The following is a 21,089-nucleotide window of genomic DNA, read 5'->3' on the forward strand; positions in this document are numbered from 1 at the left end:
CTACAAACTATTTTATGCTTTAACGTAACTTTGTATGATCGTGTACCACCACACTAGAACTTGGCCGGGCTTCATGTGGTGATATTGTCTGGTTTTCTCCTGAAGGTCTCAGGGTTTCTTCTGTTTCAGTGGTTATTCTGGAGTTACCATTCTCCAGTTACCGTTCGAGTTGCTGCCCCTGAAGGTGGTGTTACAGCGATTCTTATACTTCAAAGTCTTTGCATCTTTTTGGGAGAGTCTTTAGAATCTTCCAATGAATCAATCAGGTTCAATTACTGTGATTGATCAGACCCAACCAGGTGTTGGCATGCTGATGTCATGCTGATGTCAGGGTGGTCCTTAAGTGTTTATTTCTGGAGGTGCTGGGCACACATACCCTCCTCCAAATAAGGATGTGGCGTGTCTCTGTATCTGGTACACACCTCAATGTTTCCAACTGTCCCAAGGGTGACATTCCATAGAGTACATTAGGTGAGTGGGGGAGGGGATGAAGGTGATAGGTCAAAGGGCAGGGTGGAGTGGATAGGTGGAAAAGGAGATAGGCAGGTAGGACAGGTCATGGGAACAGTGCTAAGCTGGAAGGTTGGAGCTGGGGTGAGGTGGGGGAAGGGGAAATGAGGAAACTGTTGAAGTCCACATTGATACCCTGGGGTTGAAGTGTTCCGAGGCGGAAGACGAGGCGATGTTCCTCCAGGTGCTGGGTGGTGAGGGAGCGGCGGTGGAGGAGGCCCAGGACCTGCATGTCCTCGGAGGGGTGAGAGGGGAGTTGAAATGTTGGGCCACGGGGCGGTGTGGTTGATTTGGTGCGGGTATCCTGGAGATGTTCCCTAAAGTGCTCTGTGAGGAGGCGTCCAGTCACCCCAACATAGAGGAGACCGCATTGGGAGCAACGGATACAATAAATGATATTGGTGGATGTGCAGCTAAAACTTTGATGGATGTGGAAGGCTCCTTTAGGGCCTTGGATGGAGGTGAGGGAGGAGGTGTGGGCACAGGTTTTGCAATTCCTGCGATGGCAGGGGAAGGTGCCAGGATGGGAGGGTGGGTTGTAGGGGGGCGTGGACCTGACCAGGTAGTCACAGAGGGAACAGTCTTTGCAGAAGGCGGAAAGGGGTGGGGAGGGAAATATATCCTTGGTGGTAGGGTTCGTTTGGAGGTGGCAGAAATGTCAGCGGATGATGTGGTTTATGCGGAGGTTGGTAGGGTGGAAGGTGAGCACCAGGGGCGTTCTGTCCTTGTTAAGGTTGGAGAGTGGGGTCTGAGGGCGGAGGTGTGGGATTTGGATAAGATGTGTTGGAGGGGCATTTTTAATCATGTGGGAAGCGAAATTGCGGTCTCTAAAGAAGGAGGCCATCTGGTGTATTCTGTGGTGGAACTGGTTCTCCTGGGAGCAGATACGGCAGAGGCGGAGGAATTGGGAATACGGGATGGCATTTTTGCAGGAGGTAGGGTGGGAAGAGGTGTTATCCAGGTAGCTGTGGGAGTCGGTGGGTTTGTAAAAAATGTCAGTGTCAAGTTGGAGATAGAGAGGCCCAGGAAGGGGAGGGAGGTGTCAGAGATGGTCCAGGTGAATTTAAAGTTGGGGTGGAATGTGTTGGTGAAGTTGATGAATTGCTCAACCTCCTCGCGGGAGCACGATGTGGCGCCAATGCAGTCATCAATGTAGCAGAGGAAGAGGTGGGGAGTGGTGCTGGTGTGATAACAGAAGATCTACTGTTCTAGGTAGCCGGCAAGGAGAAAGCCATGGCTGGGGCCCATAAGAGTGCCCCTTTGGTCTGGAGGAAGGGGGAGGATTCGAAGCAGAAATTGTTATGGGTGAGGACCAGATCAGCCAAACCAATGAGAGTGTCGGTGGAAGGGTACTGTTCAGGGATGGTCAGTTTCATTTCGGGGATTGGATGCAGCTATAAGGACTTGCATCCATTCTTCTTCAAAAGACTTTTTTTATCTGAAATAACTTCTCTTCCATTTACATCTTTTAAAGTTCCACAATTTGCTCCAGTAACCTCTCAGACAATGAGCTTGCACACAGTGCACAAAATTTTACAGGATACTGTTCAGAAGGGAATGCAGCTGATGTTTATGGCTCTTGTCAATAGTTTATTATCATATCAGTAATCTTCAGAACATCAATACCTCCTTTCCTTAAATTAGACCATACTCATGTACATTTACATTTCTGCTGTAACCTTTAATTTACAAGGTTTGTGGAAGTTTGTAGCTCAGGTTGAGGTTTAGGGTGTAGGTTTGCTCACTGAGCTGTAGGTTTGATATCCAGACGTTTCATTACCTGGCTAGGTAACATCATCAGTGGAGAACTTCCAAGTGAAGTGAAGCTGTTGTCTCCTGCTTTCTATTTATATCTTTCTCCTGGATGGGGTTCCTGGGGTTTGTGGTGATGTCATTTCCTGTCCGTTTTCTGAGGGGTTGATAGATGGAATCTAGATCTATGTGTTTATGGTGTTGTGGTTGGAGTGCCAGGCCTCTAGGAATTCTCTGGCATGTCTTTGCTTAGCCTGTCCCAGGATAGATGTGTTGTCCCAGTCGAAATGATGCTTTTTTGTTTTCCGTGTGTAGGGCTACGAGGGAGAGAGGGTCGTGTCTTTTTGTGGCTAGCTGGTGTTCGTGTATCGTGGGGGCTAACTTTCTTCCTGTTTGTCCTACGTAGTGTTTGTGACAGTCCTTGTATGGAATTTTGTAGACGACGTTGGTTTTGTCCATGGGTTGTACTGGGTCTTTTAAATTTGTTAGTTTTTGTTTGGGAGTGTTGCTGGGTTTGTGTGTATTTTAATTTACACTCACACTGTTAACCATTGAAATGTTTCTACTTCTGAACAGTTACTCTTTCTGTTTACTGCTGTTCCTTTAGTTTAGTTGACGTGTTTTATCTCATGCAGTCACATTAGACACTTTCTAAGAAATGCCATGTGGTGTAATTCCGTTCCTGATGTTTTTGCCTCTACAATTAATTGCTAAACTCTTCTCAAAATGACCAAAACTCTCACCCATGCCAATGACTAGCACAAAGCTCTCCTAGAACCTACAGTATATATTTACATCCTATTCTGCAAGGATTCCTTCATTTATTCATGGGATGTGAGTGCAACTGCTAGATCAGCATTTACTGCTCATCCCTAATTGCCCAGAGGGCAGTTAACAGTCAATCACACGAAGAAAGGTGATGGCTAAGTATGTGGCACAGTGACTCAGCGATTAGCACTGTTGCTCCATTACACGAGGAACCCTGATTTGACTACATGCTCAGTGACTGCCGGTGTGGAGTTTTTACATTCTCCTCATGCATACATGGATTTCCTCTGGTTTCTCCAGTTTCCTCCCATGGTACAAACATCTGCAGGTTCAGTGGATTGGCCATGGGAAATGTAGGGTTACAGGAATAGGGTAGGGGGCTGGGCCTGGGTGGGATTCTTTTCGGAGGGATGGTGTGTGGACTTGATGGGCTGAATGGCCTTCTTCCACACTGTAGGAATTCTATGATTCTGTTCTATGATGCTATGATTAATCCAGAGACCAAGATAGTGTTCTGACGACCCAGGTTTGAATCCACTATGGTAGATGGTGAAATTTGCATTCAATTAAAAGAATCAGGAGTTAAGAGTTTAGTGGTGACCATGAAGCCAATGTTGGTTGTCTCTTATTTCCAGATTATCATCGAATTCAAATCCACCATCTTCCATGGTGGGATTCAGCCCACGTCCCTAAAACATTACAGAACTTTAACGTAACAGATTAATAGTCTAGCGATAATACCACGAGACTGCAAAAATGGCTATGAAATCTAATTTAGTTCCAGTACTTCAAAGTATTCATCTTTTTCTATGACTTAACTAATCTAACAATAAGATTGAATGGATATTTCATTACTTTCTTCAACTCTTCTCTGAATTTGGTCTGTGTCACAGCATAGATCCCAGTGTTGGTGCAGGTACTTAGAAGTTGCAGCATTGTTGCTGTCTGTTGTGCGATAAAGCGAGGGTCAGCATTGGTGTCATAATATCTAATACTTGTAATTCGTACATAAATTCGGTACACAACTTTTGTCACCCACAGCAGTATAAAACTACCGGATATACTGAAGAGTAAAACAATAGATTTCTTTCGATTCTCTATTTCTGGATCTAGGTGAGTTGTTCCGTTGTTTCTAATTCGGAGTGCCTTGCGGACTCTACTTGTTATTAAAATACGTCTGACCGTCAGAAAATTGAGCAGCAACATAAGAAAAACTGGGATACATGGGGTTAAAATAAGGTGAAACAATTCATATGCAGCCCAAGCAGGGGATGTAAGGAAGCTCTGTTTATAGATGCATTTCCAGGGAACATTATCCATGATATACTGTGGTCCATATGTAAAATACCAAGGGACAGGTACTAAACAGCCGATAATAGTCACTATTCCAAGAATCACAATGGCCATTTTTTCAGTGCAATATTTTGTTTTCAGTTTTTCACAACAAATGGCCACAAAACGATCAAGGGTGAAAACAACAGTGAGCCAGACAGAAACTACAGTGGTTGCAAACCTGAGGAAAATAATAAAACTACAAACAGGAGTAATGTCCATGAATGAACCTGGGAAATAAATTGCAACAGTCCATTTCAAAATGGGATCAGTGATGACAACCAGAAGATCCGATGCTGCCATTCCCACCAGGTAGCAAGTGATACATTTTGACAGACCACACCTACCTCGGGACAATATCACAATCGCTACCACGTTAACTGTAAGAGACAGAAACAGAAGTAAACAAATTTAGAAACAGATATGAAACCAGAGCAAGGTCAGTTTCTGCATCAAAAAAGAGAAATAAGGCACAAATATAAAATGAGACTTGAATAGCTTTTAGAGATGTCTGTAAAGCACCTTAGTGCTTTTAAAATCCTAAAGAAGAGAAACTGTCATGATCATGAAAGAAGGCAAAGGCATTGAGCAACTATTTTCTGTTGGTCTTTTCAGTAGACAACCGAAATTATACATTATTATGTCTAATAATTATACATAAATTGTAAGAGGTAGCTACAGAGATAATGGATGCATTAGTTGTAATTTCCTAAAAATTGTTGGAATATGAAGAAGTACCAGAGGATTGGAAAAGTGCTGATGTGAGTCCTCTATTCAAAAAGGGAAGAAGGGAAAATACGGGTAATTACAGCCCAATTAGCATAACATCTACTGTATTAGTATTGGAATCAATTATTAAGGAAGTAATAATAGAACATTTGTCTGAATTTAATCGAGCAGTGTCAGCATGATGTCATGAAAGGGAAATGGTGTCTGATTGATTTAGTTAGAGTGTAGAACATAGAATAGTACAGCACAGGAACAGGCCCTTTGGCCCACGATGTTGTACCGAACATAATGCCAAGTGAAACTAATCCCTTTTGCCTGCCTTTGGTCCAAATCCTTCCATTTCTTGTATGTTCGTGTACTTATCTCAAAGTCTCTTAAATGTCCCGATTGTATTTGCCTCCATCTACACCTAGCAGTGTGTTCCAGATTACTACTCACTGTGTAAATAAACTTGTTCCTCACATCTTTTTTGAATTTTGCCCTCTTGCCTTAAATGCATGCTCCCTAGTATTTGATATTTCAACTCTGGGAAAAAGATTCTAACCATCAACCCTATCTATGCATCTAGTTTCTGAGGATGCCTCAACCAGAGTCGGTAAAGGGATAGATGTGTTAAATTTGGACTTCTCGAATGCACATGACAGATACCTCACAAATGGTTATAGGAAAAGATAAAAGCCTACAGTGTTGGAGGTAGTTTATTGGAATGGATAGACAGTTGGCTCACGGGTAGGAAACAATGAGTGGGGATAAGGGACTCTTTCTCAGGTTGGTGACCTGTGACCCAGTGGGGTTCCACAGGGATCAGTGCTGGCAACACAACTGTTTACAATATATTAATGACTGAGAGGAAGGAAATGAATATATTGTAACCAATTCTGTAGACAACACAAGGGCAGGTTGCAAGAAGGATATAAATGGTAGACAGAGAGGTGATGATAGGTTAAGAAAATGGAAAAAAAGTTGGCAAATGGAGTACAATGTGAGAAAAATGTGAAGTTGTTCATTACACAAGGAAGATGAAAAGAATGGTATATTATTGAAACAGAGAAAAACTACAGAAAGCTCCAACACAAAGGGACTTTGGGGGAGATCTTGGGCACAAAACACAGAAAATTAGCATGTGTGTGTAGCAGGGACTCAGGAAGGCTCATGGATTGATGGCTTTATTTCAAGGGGGTTGGAGTATAAGAGTCAGGAAGTTGTAGTGCAATTGTACAAGATGCTGGGTGAGGACTGCATCTGGTGTACTGGGAGGCGTTGTGGTCCCCCTATTTAAGGAAAGATATTATTTCACTGAAGGCAGTTCAGCGAAAGTTCACGAGGAAGATCCTTGGTTTGGGGGATCATCTTATGGACAAAGGTTAAATAGGTTGGGACTCTACTCACTGGTTTTAGAAGAATGAGAGGTGATCGCACTGGAATAGTGAGATTTTGTAATTTTATATATTGCTATCAGTTAGCCCCTCAGTCTCTGATACTCTAGAGAAAACATTCCAAGTTTGTCCAATCTGTCATCATAGTTCATATACTCCAATCCAGGTAACATTCCTGGTACACCTCGGCTGCAGATTCTGCAAAGCCCCTTAATCCTTCCGATAGTGCATTGATTGAACTCCAAGTGTTGCCTCACGCATGTTGCCTCACAACATGATTTCACAATTTTCATACTCAGTGCCTTGACCAATGAAAGCAAGTATGCTGTATGGCTTCTTTAATACATTATTCACTTTTGTAGCCATTTTCATGGAGCAATGGATTTAAACCCAGGATCCCTCTGTATAACAGCGCTGCTAAGGGTCCTGCCGTTTACTGCACACTGTTCTCTTGTAGTTGATTTCTCAGAAAGCATAATTTCACACGAGTCCAGACTAAACTCCACCAGTCATTTCTGAATTGACTGAATTAATTGAATTCATTGTCCCTTGTACCGAGGCACAGAGAAAAGCTTTGTTTTGTGAGCAATACAAGTAGCATAGATAAGTAAATCATAGGTAAACAGCACCAAAAAACAAAAACACAGGTACAGGTGAATGCTAAGAGTTTGTGACTTTATTTGTTTTTCTAACAACAGGAGGTAGAAACTGTTGTGAAACCGGCTGGTGTGTGTTCAGGCTTCTGTACCTTCTTCCCGATGGTAGACGTTGTAGAAAAACATTGCCAGGGTGGGATGGATCTTTGAGAATACTGGCGGCCTTTCCTTAACAGTGGGCCTGGTAGATGGATTCTATAGACGGGAGGTTGACCTTTGTGATTGTCCGGGCCTAGTTCACCACTCTCTGTAACCGTGTCCGATCTTCAATGGTACAGTTGCCGTACCAGGTAGTGATATATCCAGGAGAAAGTGAGGTCTGCAGATGCTGGAGATCAGAGCTGAAAATGTGTTGCTGGAAAAGCACAGCAGGTCAGGCAGCATCCAAGAACAGGAGATTTGACTTTTCGGGCATAAGCCCATCTTCAGGAATTTTTCTGAAATTCTGTCCTGAAGAATGGCTGATGCCCGAAACGTCAAATCTTCTGTTCCTTGGATGCTGCCTGACCTGCTGCACTTTTCCAGCAGTGATATATCCAGACAGAATGCTCTCGATGGCACACCTATAAAAATTGGCAAGGGTATTCACCATCATGCCAAATTTCCTCAGCTGCCTGAGGAAGAAGAGACGTTGTTGGGCCTTTGTAACCAGTGCATTCACATGAAGAGTCCAAGAAAGCTTGTTGTGGATGTCCACTCCCAGGAGCTTGACACTCTCCACTCGTTCCACCTCTGTGCTGTCAATGTGTCGGGGGCATGAGTAACACGAAAGTTAATAATAAGTTCCTTGGTTTTGCTGGCATTGAGAGCTAGGTTGTTCTCAGTGCACCATTTTTCCAGGTCTTCTACCTCCCATCTGTAGTCTGTTTGGTCGCCATCTTAGATTTGACCGACAATGGTGGTATCATCAGTGAATTTGTAAATGGTATTAGTCTGGTATTTGGTGACACAGTTGTGGGGATAGAGTGAGTATGTTAGAGAGCAGAGTATGCACCCCTGAGGGGGCTCCAGTGTTGAGTGTTAATGAGGATGAAATATTGTCCCCAATCTTCACTGATTGTAGACTGTGGGTCAGGAAACTGAGGATCCAGTTGCAGAGAGTGGGGTTTAGTCTGGGATTACTAAATATAGTAATCAGTCTTGAGGGGATAATAGTGTTGAAGGCTGAACTGTAGTCAATGAGTAGGATTCTTATGTAGCTGTTCTTGGTGTCAAAGTGTTCTTGGGAGGAGTGAAGGGCAAGTGTTATGGCGTCTGATGAGGATCTGTTGGTCCGATAGGCAAATTGGAGTGGGTCAAGAGTAATGAGGAGGCTGGAATCTCCACCTAACCTTTTAGCTGATCTATATTATGCTGTATTCTTTGACCACCTTCCTCACTAACCACAACTCCACCAATTTTAGTGTTGTTGGCAAACTGACTGATCAAACCTGAAAATGTGTTGCTGGAAAAGCGCAGCAGGTCAGGCAGCATTCAAGGAACAGGAAATCCAACGTTTTGGGCATAAGCCCTTCATCAAACCACCTACATTATTATCTAAGTTCTTTATATATTTTACTAATGCTACAGGTCTCAACACTGATCCTTGTGGAACATCATTGGTCAGAGATCTCCCATCAGTAAAACACCCCTCCACAACTATCTTCTATGACCAAGACAATTTTGCATTCAGTTTTCTGACTCATCATGGATCCTATGCAATTTAATCTCCTGAACTAATCTACACAAAGGACTTTGTCAAATTTGTACATAAATTCCTGCAGACATTACCTACGACTGTCCAACCCTCATCAATCACATTACTGCCACAAAAACTCAATTAAGTCAGTGAAGCAAGTCATCCCCTTTCCAAAGCCACGCTAACTATCCCGAATAAGTCAATTCTTTTTCAAAAGCAAGCAGATTCTGTCAGTAAGAATCACCTCCAATAATTTCCATAGTGCTGATATAAAGCTCACTGGCCTATAATTTCCTGTTATCCCTGTTCCCTTCTTAAATAAAATCACAGCCTTGGCACCAATCATTCTCCAGTCTCCAGTCTTCTGGGATCTGGCGCGTGGGCTAAAGAGGATATAAAGATCTATCAAGGCCCCAGCAATCTCCTCCTTTGCCTTCCTCAGTATCCTGAGATAGATCCCATCAGCCCTTGCAACTTCTGCTTCAATGTAGTGCTCAGCTTGGCCCATTCCCTTGCCATAGAGTAAAAAGTGAGGTCTGCAGATGCTGGAGATCAGAGCTGAAAATGTGTCGCTGGTTAAAGCACAGCAGGTCAGGCAGCATCCAAGGAACAGGGAATTCGACATTTCGGGCAAAAGCCCTTCATCCTCATTCCTGATGAAGGGCTTTTGCCCGAAATGTCGAATTCCCTGTTCCTTGGATGCTGCCTGACCTGCTGTGCTTTAACCAGCAACACATTGTCAGCCCATTCCCTTGCCACGCAGAAATTTGCTTCTATTGACACAGAACATAGAAAAATACAGCGCAGTACAGATGTTGCGCCGATCCAAGCCCACCTAACCAATGATATAGCCAGGAAAGGGATTGAGGATCTGAAAAGTGATTACAGAGAGTTAGGTTGGAAGCTGAAGAGCAGGACGGGTAGGGTAGTGATCTCAGGTTTGCTACCGGTGCCACGAGATAGTGAGATGAAGAACAGTCAGCGAATGCAGCTTAACACGTGGCTGCGAGGCTGGTGCAGGAGAGAGGGCTTCATATACCTAGACCATTGGGATACCTTCTGGGGAAGGTGGGACATGTACACGAAGGACGGGTTGCACCTGAACTGGAGGGGCACAAATGTCCAGGGTGGGAGATTTGCTCGTGTGATTCGGGAGGGTTTAAACTAATTTAGCAGGGGGTTGGGAATCAGAGCCACATGTCTGAGAGGGGGGCAGTTGTAGACAGGACAGTGACAGGATATATTGAATCTATCAGGAAGGTTTCTCATGCGACGAAAGAAAGGGATCGGTTAAAGTGTGTCTGCTTTAACACAAGGAGTGTCCAAAATAAGAGTGATGAACTTAGAGCATGGATCAGTACTTGGAGATACGATGTTGTGGCCATAACGGAGACGTGGGTTTCACTGGGCCAGGAATGGTTGCTTGATGTTCCAGGGTTTTGAATGTTTAAAAGGTACAGGGAGGGTGGAAAAAGAGAAGGGGGTGTAGCATTGTTAATCAGAGAGTGCATCACAGCTACAGAAACGAAGGTTGTTGAGGAAGGTTTGTCTACTGAGTCAGTATGGGTGGAAGTTAGGAACAGCAAGGGAACAGCCACCTCATTGGGGGTTTTCTAAAGACCACCTAATAGCATTAGAGAGATTGAAGACCTCATAGGCAGGCAGATTCTGGAAAAATACAGAAGTAGCAGGGTTGTTGTTATGGGTGATTTAAACTTTCCCAATATCGACTGGAACCCCTAAGTGCAGATGGTTTGGATGGAGCTATTTTTGTTAGGTGTGTTCAGGAGGGTTTCCTTACTCAGTACGTAAACAGGCCAACGAGGGGAGAGGCCATTTTGGATTTGGTGCTCAGAAATGAGCTAGGACTGACGTCAGATCTCACAGTGGGAGAGCACTTTGGTGACAGTGATCACAACTGCCTCACATTTAGCATAGCTGCAAATGTGTTGCTGGTCAAAGCACAGCAGGCCAGGCAGCATCTCAGGAATAGAGAATTTGACGTTTCGAGCATAAGCCCTTCATCAGGAATAAGAGAGAGAGCCAAGCAGGCTAAGATAAAAGGTAGGGAGGAGGGACTAGGGGGAGGGGCGATGGAGGTGGGATAGGTGGAAGGAGGTCAAGGTGAGGGTGATAGGCCGGAGTGGGGTGGGGGCGGAGAGGTCAGGAAGAGGATTGCAGGTCCTTGGACTCCTCCACCGGCAGAACACAACAACACGACGGCTGGAGGAGGAGCACCTCATCTTCCGCCTGGGAACCCTCCAACCACAAGGTATGAATTCAGATTTCTCCAGTTTCCTCATTTCCCCTCCCCCCACCTTGTCTCAGTCGGTTCCCTCAACTCAGCACCGCCCTCCTAACCTGCAATCCTCTTCCTGACCTCTCCGCCCCCACCCCACTCCGGCCTATCACCCTCACCTTGACCTCCTTCCACCTATCCCACCTCCATCGCCCCTCCCCCTAGTCCCTCCACCCTACCTTTTATCTTAGCCTGCTTGGCTCTCCCTCTTATTCCTGATGAAGGGCTTATGCTCGAAACGTCAAATTCTCTATTCCTGAGATGCTGCCTGGCCTGCTGTGCTTTGACCAGCAACACATTTGCAGCTGTGATCTCCAGCATCTGCAGACCTCATTTTTTACTCACATTTAGCATACCCTTGGAGAGGGAAAGAAGCAATTACCGAGGGAAGATATTTTATTTGGGGAAAAAGAAATTATGACGCTATCAGACAGGAGTTGGGAAGTACAGACTGGGAGCAATTGTTCCACAGAAAGGGCACAGCAGACATGTGGAGACTGTTTAAGGAACATTTATTGCGAGCGAAGCATAAATTTGTCCCTCTCTGAGAAAGACAAGGAGGGGTAAAATTAAGGAGCCTTGCTGTGGTTGTGTTCGCCGAGCTGGGAATTTGTGTTGCAGACGTTTCATCCCCTGTCTAGGTGACATCCTACTATCCTTAGTATCCACACATGCAGATGACAAGCAACATGAGTTTGACTGGGACAACACTACAATTATAGGACAAGTCAAACAGAGAACAGCCAGGGAATTCCTAGAGGCATGGCACTCATCCATAGATTCAATCAATAAGCACATTGACCTGGACCCAATATACCGACCACTGCAGCGGACAGCTGGAACTGACAACCGGAAGCGGCAGATTCAAACCACTATAAATGCCGGAGGAAACATCACAGAAGCGCTTCAGAGGAGACTCCCAAGCACTGAGGATGTCACCTAGACAGGGGATGAAACGTCTGCAACACAAATTCCCAGCTCGGCGAACAGAACCCCAAAAACGAGCACCCGAGCTACAAATCTTCTCACAAACTTTTAAGGAGCCTTAGATGACGAGAACAGAGGAGCTTCTCATCAAAAGAAAGAAGGCAGCTTATGTAAAGTGGAGGAAGCAAGGATCTGGAGGATTAAAGGTTTACTAGAAAGGAGCTCAAAAGTGAACTGAGGAGAGCCAGGAAAGAGTATGAAAGAGACGAGGCAAGAAGGGTTAGGGAAAAACCAAAGGCGTTTTACTCAGACATGAGGAATAAGAGAATGATCAGTGAGCAGGTAGGGCCATTCAGGGAGAGCGAAGGGAACTTGTGCGTGGAGTGTGAGCAGAAAGGGAAGCCCTAAATGAGTTTTTTTGCTTCGGTTTTCACCAAGGAAAGGGAACTTGTGAATGAAAACTTAGAGGAGCTGGAATACAGTCTTGACCAGATCAAGATTGATGAAGTTGATATGCTGGAAAGTTTGGAAAACATTAAGATTGATAAGTCCCCTGGGCCAGACCAGATTTATCCTAGGTTGCACTGGGGAAATGAGAAAGGAGGTTGCTAAGCTGCTGGTGAGGATATTTGCCTCCTCACTCTCCACGGGAGTCGTACCGGAGGATTGGAAGGAGGCGAATGTTGTTCCACTTTTCAAGGAGGGTAATAAGGAAATCCCTTGCAATTACAGAAGTCAGTCTTACATCTGATTTAGGAAGGAATTCTGAGGGATAGGATTTATGACTATTTGGCAAAGCATAGCATGATTAAAGGCAGTCAGCATGGGTTTGTGAGGGGCAGGTCATGCCTCACAAATCTTATTGAGTTTTTTGAGGAGGTGACAAGACAGGTCGACAACGGTCGAGCAGTGGATGTGTTGTATATGGATTTCAGCAAGGCATTTGATAGGGTTCCCCATGGTAGGCTCATTCATAAAGTCAGGAATTATGGGATACAGGGAGATTTGGCTATCTGGATTCAGAATTGGCTGGCTGACAGAAGGCAGAGAGTGGTTTGATTGGGGCTGTTAATCTGGTCCAATCAGGGAGTTGTGGATGATATATAAAAATGATAAGGGAGGTGGGAGGGATGGGGGCTTGCTAGGTCTGTATTGTATGCACTTTTTTATGTAACTGGATTGTTCTTTTACGTACAAATGTCATTGTCACTGTCTTTTATATGTGGAACTGGGATTTGAGGTTTGTCCTCATCTCCCTGTAAACTGGTTGAACGGTAGGGTTTGGGGCCTGGCTTTGCTGCTCCTCTCCCTTGTGAAATTGCTGTCTCTTATATACAGCTGTAAATGTAACTTTGTTGTTAACTGTTTTTGTAATTTTGTTTAATAAAATAAAAAGATAAACAGGAGATTCAGTATCTCCTCAGTTTAGGGGACTGATTCTGTGCTGGCAGGTGTTAGTCAGTATGTTACTGTTGGTTTCTGCTTTTATTTCTGGGGTGGAAACCTGTATCCTGAACTGGCTAAGTTGTTTGGCTGATTTGTTAACTGGTATTCCTCTTGGTGAGGACTGATTTGTTAAACTCCTGATGCCCATAATGTGTTTCAGGTAAAACTCAGTTCTCATGAGGGGATTGTTGTTTCACTGGCTGGTTATAGCCTGTTTCTCTCTTTCTTTGCACTCCTTTTTGAGAAAAGGACAATGTTAACTTGATGGTACGGCTTAGCCCTTGGCCTCTAGTTTGCTTTTTGAATGTGTCTTCACTTTTTATTGGTTGGACTGAGCCTTTATGGAAGACATTCTACCGGAGGAGCTGTTCCTGTGGGGAGGCCTAGCCCTGGGACTGGGCCTCTGAAGATTGAACACCTGTGTGTGTGCTGGGAGGTGAGCAGTTGCTGTATGCTGGAGTTTGGGAGAAGACAAGAGTGGACCAAACTGCTGTGAGTTAACTTCACCTGTACAATGTACTGTTCCTGTGAATGGGCCTGGTTATCCAAGGCTGGGCCAGGACTCTGGAGACTGAACACCTGTGTGGTGTGCATTTGCTGCCTTCAAGAGTGGACTCTGCCCTTGGTTGTGGACTCTGTTTTTAGTAACTGACTCTGCAATTTGGAGCGGACTCATTTCCGACCATATACGTTGTATACTGGAGTGGACTCTTCCTGGCGATGGATTCTATATCTTGAAGACTCTAATGTATGAATTTGGACTGTGTACCAGAAAGGACTCTTATTTTTATTGTGGTGTTTCCTGTATCTATCACCTGCACTGTCTTGTGTGTCCCTGGGTCTGGCAGGCCTTGTTGTGAGTTGGGAGGCTCATGCATCACCCTGAAAGCTGTCACCCCGAGAGCTGGAAGGTGGATAGGCCATCCTGCGAACCTGAAGGTTGGTAGGCTGTCCTGAAAGCCAGAGGGTGGGTAGGCCACCCTGATGCCAGTCACCCTGAGAGCCAGATGGTGAGTAGGCTGTTCTGAGCGCTGTCGTCCCGATAAGGGGTAATCGGGACGGGCTGTCCTAGAGGTGGTCGAAAGGTGTCAGGGCAGCCGAGAGCCAGAAGGCGCGTAGGGGCGGCTGAGTTCCGGAAGGCTTGTGGGCTACCCTACACGCTGTCGTCCCAGGGAAGGGGACGGGCTGCCCTAGAGGTGGTCGAAAGGTGTGCTAGGATAGCCCACTAGTCGGAGGCGCAACAGGGTGGGTGAGAGCCCAATGGTACGTAGGGTCAGACCGAGAGCCTGAAGGCGGGTAGCCATCCTCAGCGCTGTCACCCCGGGCAGGTACTGGGGCGGGCTGCCCCAGAGGTGGTCGAAAGGTGCTGAGGGTGGTTAGTGAAGCCGGAAAGTGGGTAGGCCGTCCAAACCGCTGTCACCCCGGGCGGGTACCGGGGCGGGCTGTCCTAGAGGTGGTCGAAAGGTGTGTGAGGGCGGACCGAGAACTGGAAGGGGCACAGGGTGGACTGAGAACTGGAAGGTGGGTAGGGCCGGGCTGCCTTAGTGGTCGGAAGGTGGGAGGGGTGGGGGCTTGCTGGGTCTGTATTGTCTGCACTTCTGTATGTAACAGTTTTGTTTAATGTTCAAATGTCATCGTCACTGTCTTGTTAAATGTGGAATTGGGATTTGAGGTTTGTCCTCATCTCCCTGTAAAATGGTCAAACGGTAGGATTTGGGGCCTAGCTTTGCTGCTGCTCCTCCCTTGTAAAATTGCTGTCTCTTGTACAGCGGTAAATGTTTATTGTAAACTGTTTTGCAATTTGTTTAATAAAATAAAAAAAAATAAAAATGATAAGGGAGGTGGACAAACAGGAAGACAGCTAACAATCCGCATCCATGAACATCAGCTAGCCACAAAACGACACGACCAGCTATCCCTAGTAGCCATACACTCAGACAACCAGGAACATGAATTTGACTGGGAAAACACTACCATCATAGGACAAGCCAGACAGAGAACAGCCAGGGAATTCCTAGAGGCATGGCATTCATCCACAAACTCCATTAACAGACACATGGACCTGGACCCCATATACAAACCACTACAGCTGAAACTGACACCCGGAAGCGGCAAGAACATCCATCAACAGACACATCGACCTGGACCCCACATACAAACTACTACAGCTGAAACTGATACCCGGAAGCGGCAAGAACAAACCACTATAAATACAGGAAGAAACATCAAAGCAGCGCTTCACAGAAGGCTCCAATAGCACTGATGATGTTCCCTAGCCAGGGAACGAAACGTTTGCAGCAAAAACTTCCAGCTCGGCGAACAGAACCACAACAACGGACACCCGAGCTACAAATCTTCAACCAGACTGTCAATATCTTGTTGTAGCCTGCAACAGCCCTCGACACTATATACAACACCACTGACCTTTGTGTCGTCGGCAAACTTACTAACCCACCCTTCCACTTCTTCACCCAAGTCATTTATAAAAACTAAAAGAGCAGAGGCCCAAGAACAGATCCCTTCAGGACCCCACTGGTCACCAACCTCCAGGCGGAACACTTTCCACCCACTACCACTAGCTGTCTTCGTTTGGCCAACCAATACTGTATCCAAACAGCCACATTTCCCTGTATCCCATACCTCCTAACTTCCTGAACGAGCATACTGTGGGGAACCTTAACAAATGCCTTTGAAATCCATATATACCACATCCACTGTTCTACCTTATCAACTTGTCTCGTCACCTCCTCAAAGAACACAATAAGGCTGGTACGGCATAGCCTGCCCCTCACAAAGCCAAGCTAACTATCTTTAATCAAGCTATACTTTTCCAAATATCTGTCAGGATCCTTTCCAGTACCTTGCTTACAACAAATGTAAGACTGACTGGTCTGTAATTCCCAGAGATTTCCCTATTCCCTTTTTTGAAGAGAGGAACCACATTCACTTCCCTTCAATCATCCGGTACTACTCCTGTGGAGAGTGAGGATGCAAAGATCTTCACCAGAGGTGCAGCAACTCATTCCTCACTTCTAGTAGTAACTTTGGATATATATGGTCTGGCCCTGGAGACTTATCTATCTTGATAAATATTTTGAATAGATTAGTTCCTCAGTACGAGAGTATTAAGAGATTCCAATAGTCTGATGTTTGATTCCTTCTCTGTCCTGATATATCTATTTCCAAAACATTAGTGTGTGTACTATCTACAAGATACACTGCAGAAATTCACCAAAGGTCCTCGGACAGCACCTTCCAAACCCATGACTACTTCCATCTAGAAGGTCAAGGGCAGCAGAGATATAGGAACACCACCACCTTCAAGTTCCCCTCCAAGCCACTCATCATCCTCACTTGGAAATATATCACCGTTCCTTCACAGTCGCTGGGTCATAAACCGGATTATTAATTGTACATAATTTATTCTTCATTTGTGGGATATGGGTGTTGCTAGTTGCCCGGCATTTATTGCCCATCTCTAGTTACCCCTTGAGTGGGTGGAGGTGGGCTGCCTTCTTGAACTGCTGATGTTCATGTGCTGCAGTTGACTCACAATGTCCTTAGGGAGGGCTGAAATCCTGGAATTGCCTCTGTAACGGCATCATGGTCAACTACAGCAGTTCAAGAAGGCAGCTCACCTCCACCCACTCAAGGGATAACTAAGGATGGGCAATAAATGCTGAGCAACTAGCAACACCCATATCCCACAAATGAATAAAACATTATGTACAATTAATAATCTGGTAAAAGCTACAACATCCACAAAACAACATCAACAGATTCTGAGGGTATTTCATTATTCAGTTGATGGAACAGAACAGATGACTACAAAACATAGGATGAGAAATATTACACAATACAACAACCCAGTTAAAAACGAATTACATTTACCAGGAACTCCAACAGCTGCAAGAAGAGGATAGTAAATACGTTCAATCTGATGGATTACTGGAAATCCCATTTCTGTGAGAAGCAGTGATGTTTGTTGATGTGGAACCTAGAATTCCAGCAGGTACTGAGTGGATCCATTGCAATAAGCCCAAATATGTGCGAGTGACAAATCTTCACTGATGCAGCTTTAGCCCAGATTATAACGATTAATCACGCTCACTGAACAAACAGATGTTATCAACAGCTGTGCCCTTGCAAATTAACCCATAATAATGAAAAGCTGCCTTTATGGATATTAAATTACATTAACGTGTTCACTCCTGTGGTTTCAGTCACACATATTAATGATTTTTCTGGAGTATACACTGAACCCATGGAATCAAACAAATTTATTTCACACAGTTGATGTAGTTTTCAGTGAAAATATGAAGTTTTAGGATCTGATATGAGAACAATTAAAGACCATGTTCAGGGTTCTAGCCTAGAAATGAATGTGGATGATATGAATGGATGGCCACAGACCATATCACATTCTCATTTCTCTCTTGCTATTTTACCACGTAAGGTCTTTGTGTCATATGCAAACATTGCAACTATGCCCTCAGTTTTTTTTAAATTGACTCATGGGATGTGGGCATCTCTGGCTGGCCCAGCATTTATTGCCCATCTTAATCGCTCAGAGGACAGTTAAGAGTCAACCACGTTGTTGTGGGTCTGGAGTTACATACATGCCAGGCCATTTCTCACAACTGTTCTTATTTAATCTTTTATTAAAAGTGCAAGCTAAACCAGCTTTTCCACTCCTTCTGTGTCTCTGAAAGGTCAAATATCTCTGAATGTTAGGTTCCCAGCTCCTGACTATTGGTTGGAGGCTTATACATGACTCCAGCTATGGGTTTTGTTTTAGTCTTTGCAGTTCCTCAATTCTACCCGCACAGATTCTACACGATCTGACCCTACTTCATCTCTTATTTCTGATTTATTTTCAATTCTTAATAATAGGGCAATCCAACCCCCTCTGCCCACCTGCCTATCTTTTTGATTGAACGTATATCCTTGAATATTCAGTTCCCTATCCTGATCCCCTTGTAGCTGTGTCTCTATGATGCCCACTACATCATACCTGCCAATTTCAACCTGTGCCACAAGCTCATTTACCTTGTTCCTTACAGAGCATGTATTCAGATAGAACACCTTCAGTCCTGGATTAACCATCTCTCTTCTCATTGTCATTTATTTGTCCAGTAAGCTTGAAGTTCAATTGCTAACCCTTTCCAGGTACTCTGTCCTATTTGTGTCTGTGCTGGAGATTTGAATAACCTCTCCCAAGTTCTGCACTCTTACCTCCTCCTTTAATTTGGGGTTTCTAATTTCCCCGATAACTGAACCCTCCCCTGCCCTCCAGCCACATTTACTTTAAAGCCCTGTCTACAGCCCGAGTTATGTGATTTACTGGGACTCTGGTCCCAGCACGATTCAGTTGAAGACTGTCCCATCGGAACAGGTCCCTTCTTCCCCAGTACTGGTGCCAATGTCCCATGAATTCAAACCCATTTCTCTGACACCAATCTTTGAGCAACACATTTACCTGCTTAATCTTATTGATTCTGTGCCAATTAGCTCATGCTTTAGGTGGTAATCTAAAGATTATTATCTTTTTGGTTCTGCATCTTCACAAACACCTTCCATCCTACCCTTAAGTTGACATGGACCATCTCACTACCTCCCTACCCTTCCTGGAGCTCTGTGTCTCCATTTCTGGCAAGTGACTCAACACAGTCATCTACTTCAAACCCATCGACTCCCACAGCTACATGAACTGCCCTCCCTCCCACCCTGCCCCCTGTAAAAACGCTATCTCGTATTCCCAATGTCTCCACCTCCGCCGCATCTACTCCCAAGAGGACCAATTCCACCATAGAACATACTAGATGGCTTCCTTCTTCAAAGACCACAATATCTCTTCCCACATGGTCAACGATGCTCTCCAGTGCATCTCCTCCACTTCCTGCACCTCTGCCCTTGAACCCCATCCCTCCAAAGACAGAATCCCCCGGTCCTTAACTCCAGCTCCACCAACCTCCAGATACAATGGATTGTCCTCTACTATTTTCGTCACCTCCACCAAGGATATATTTGCCTCCCCACCCCTACCTGTGTTCCGCAGAGTCCATTCCCTCTGTAACACGCTTGTTAGGTCCAGACCACCTACCAACCCACCCTCCACTCCGGGCATCTTTGCTTGCCACCACAAACTGTGCAAAACCTGCGCCCACAACTTCCCCTTTACCTTCATCCAAGGCTCCAAAGGATCCTTCCATACCCAGCAGAGATTTTCCTGCCCCTCCACACACATTAGCTATTGTGCCCATTGCTCTTAATGTGGTCTCCTCTGCATTGGAGAAACAGGACACCAACTTGCAAAATGTTTCAGACACACACTAAATAACCCCATCAACCCCGTCCCATTCCACCAAGGATATGCAAGCCCTGGGCCTCCTCCATCGGCAAACTGTTACTACCCAACACCTGGAGGAAGAACGCCTCATCTTTCACCTTGGGACCCTCCAACCACACTAATGCCAATTTCACCAGTTTCCTCATTTCTCTTTGTCACACTTTATCCGAGCTCCAACCCTCCAACTCAGCACCGCCCTCTTGAACTGTCCTACCTGTCCAACTTCCTTCCCACCTACACGCTCCACCCTCCGGTCTGACCTATCACCATCATCCATCCACATACATCTACCTATCACATTCCCAGCTACCGTCTCCCCAGCCCCACCTCCTTCCCATTTATCTCTCAGCCCCTTGGACCTCCCCCCAACTTATAATTTCTTGATGTAGGCCTTATGCTTGAAACGTAAACTCTCCTGCTCCTCGGATGCTGCCTGATCTGTGTACTATTACAGCACCACACTGAGTTTTGTCTCTGATCTTCAGCATCTGCAGTCCTCACTTTCTCCTCAATATATAGATAAACCAACTAAAGGGAAGGCCACATTGGATTTGGCACTTACTTACAGATTAGATTACTTACAGTGTGAAAACGGGCCCTTTGACCCAACAAGCCCACACCGACGCGCAACCCACCCAGACCCATTCCCCTACATTTACCTCTGCCCCTAACACTATGGGCAATTTAGCCTGGCCAGTTCACCTAACATGCACATTTTTGAACTGTGGGAGGAAACCGGAGCACCCGGAGGAAACCCACGCAGACTTGAGGGAGAATGTGCAAACTCCACACACACAGTCACCTGAAGTGGGAATTGAACCCGGGTCTCTGGCGCTGTGAGGCACCAATGCCAACCACTGTGCCACCGTGTCACCCACTTGGCAATGAACCAGGCCAAGTGTCAGATATCTTGGTGGGAGAGCATTTTGGTGATAGAGATCACAAGTGTCTGACCTTTATTATTGGAGAGGGATAGGAGCAGAGAATATGGGAACGTACTTAATTGGAGGAGGTGTAATTATAACGCCATTGGACAGGAACTGTAGAGCTCAAATTGTGAACAGATATTCCCAGGGAAATGCACAACAGAAATGTGGAGGTTGTTTAGGAAGCACTTGCTGAGAGTGCTGGATGGGTTTTTCCCACTCAGGCAAAAAAGGGGTGGTAGGGTGAAGGAACCTTGGGTGACAAGGGATGTGGAACATCTAGTCAAGAGGGAGAAGGAAGTTTATGTAAGTTTGAGGAAGCAAGGATCTGACATGGGCCT

This window comes from Hemiscyllium ocellatum, chromosome 8 (assembly GCF_020745735.1).
Source record: "Hemiscyllium ocellatum isolate sHemOce1 chromosome 8, sHemOce1.pat.X.cur, whole genome shotgun sequence".
In the NCBI taxonomy this organism is placed as follows: Eukaryota; Metazoa; Chordata; class Chondrichthyes; order Orectolobiformes; family Hemiscylliidae; genus Hemiscyllium; species Hemiscyllium ocellatum.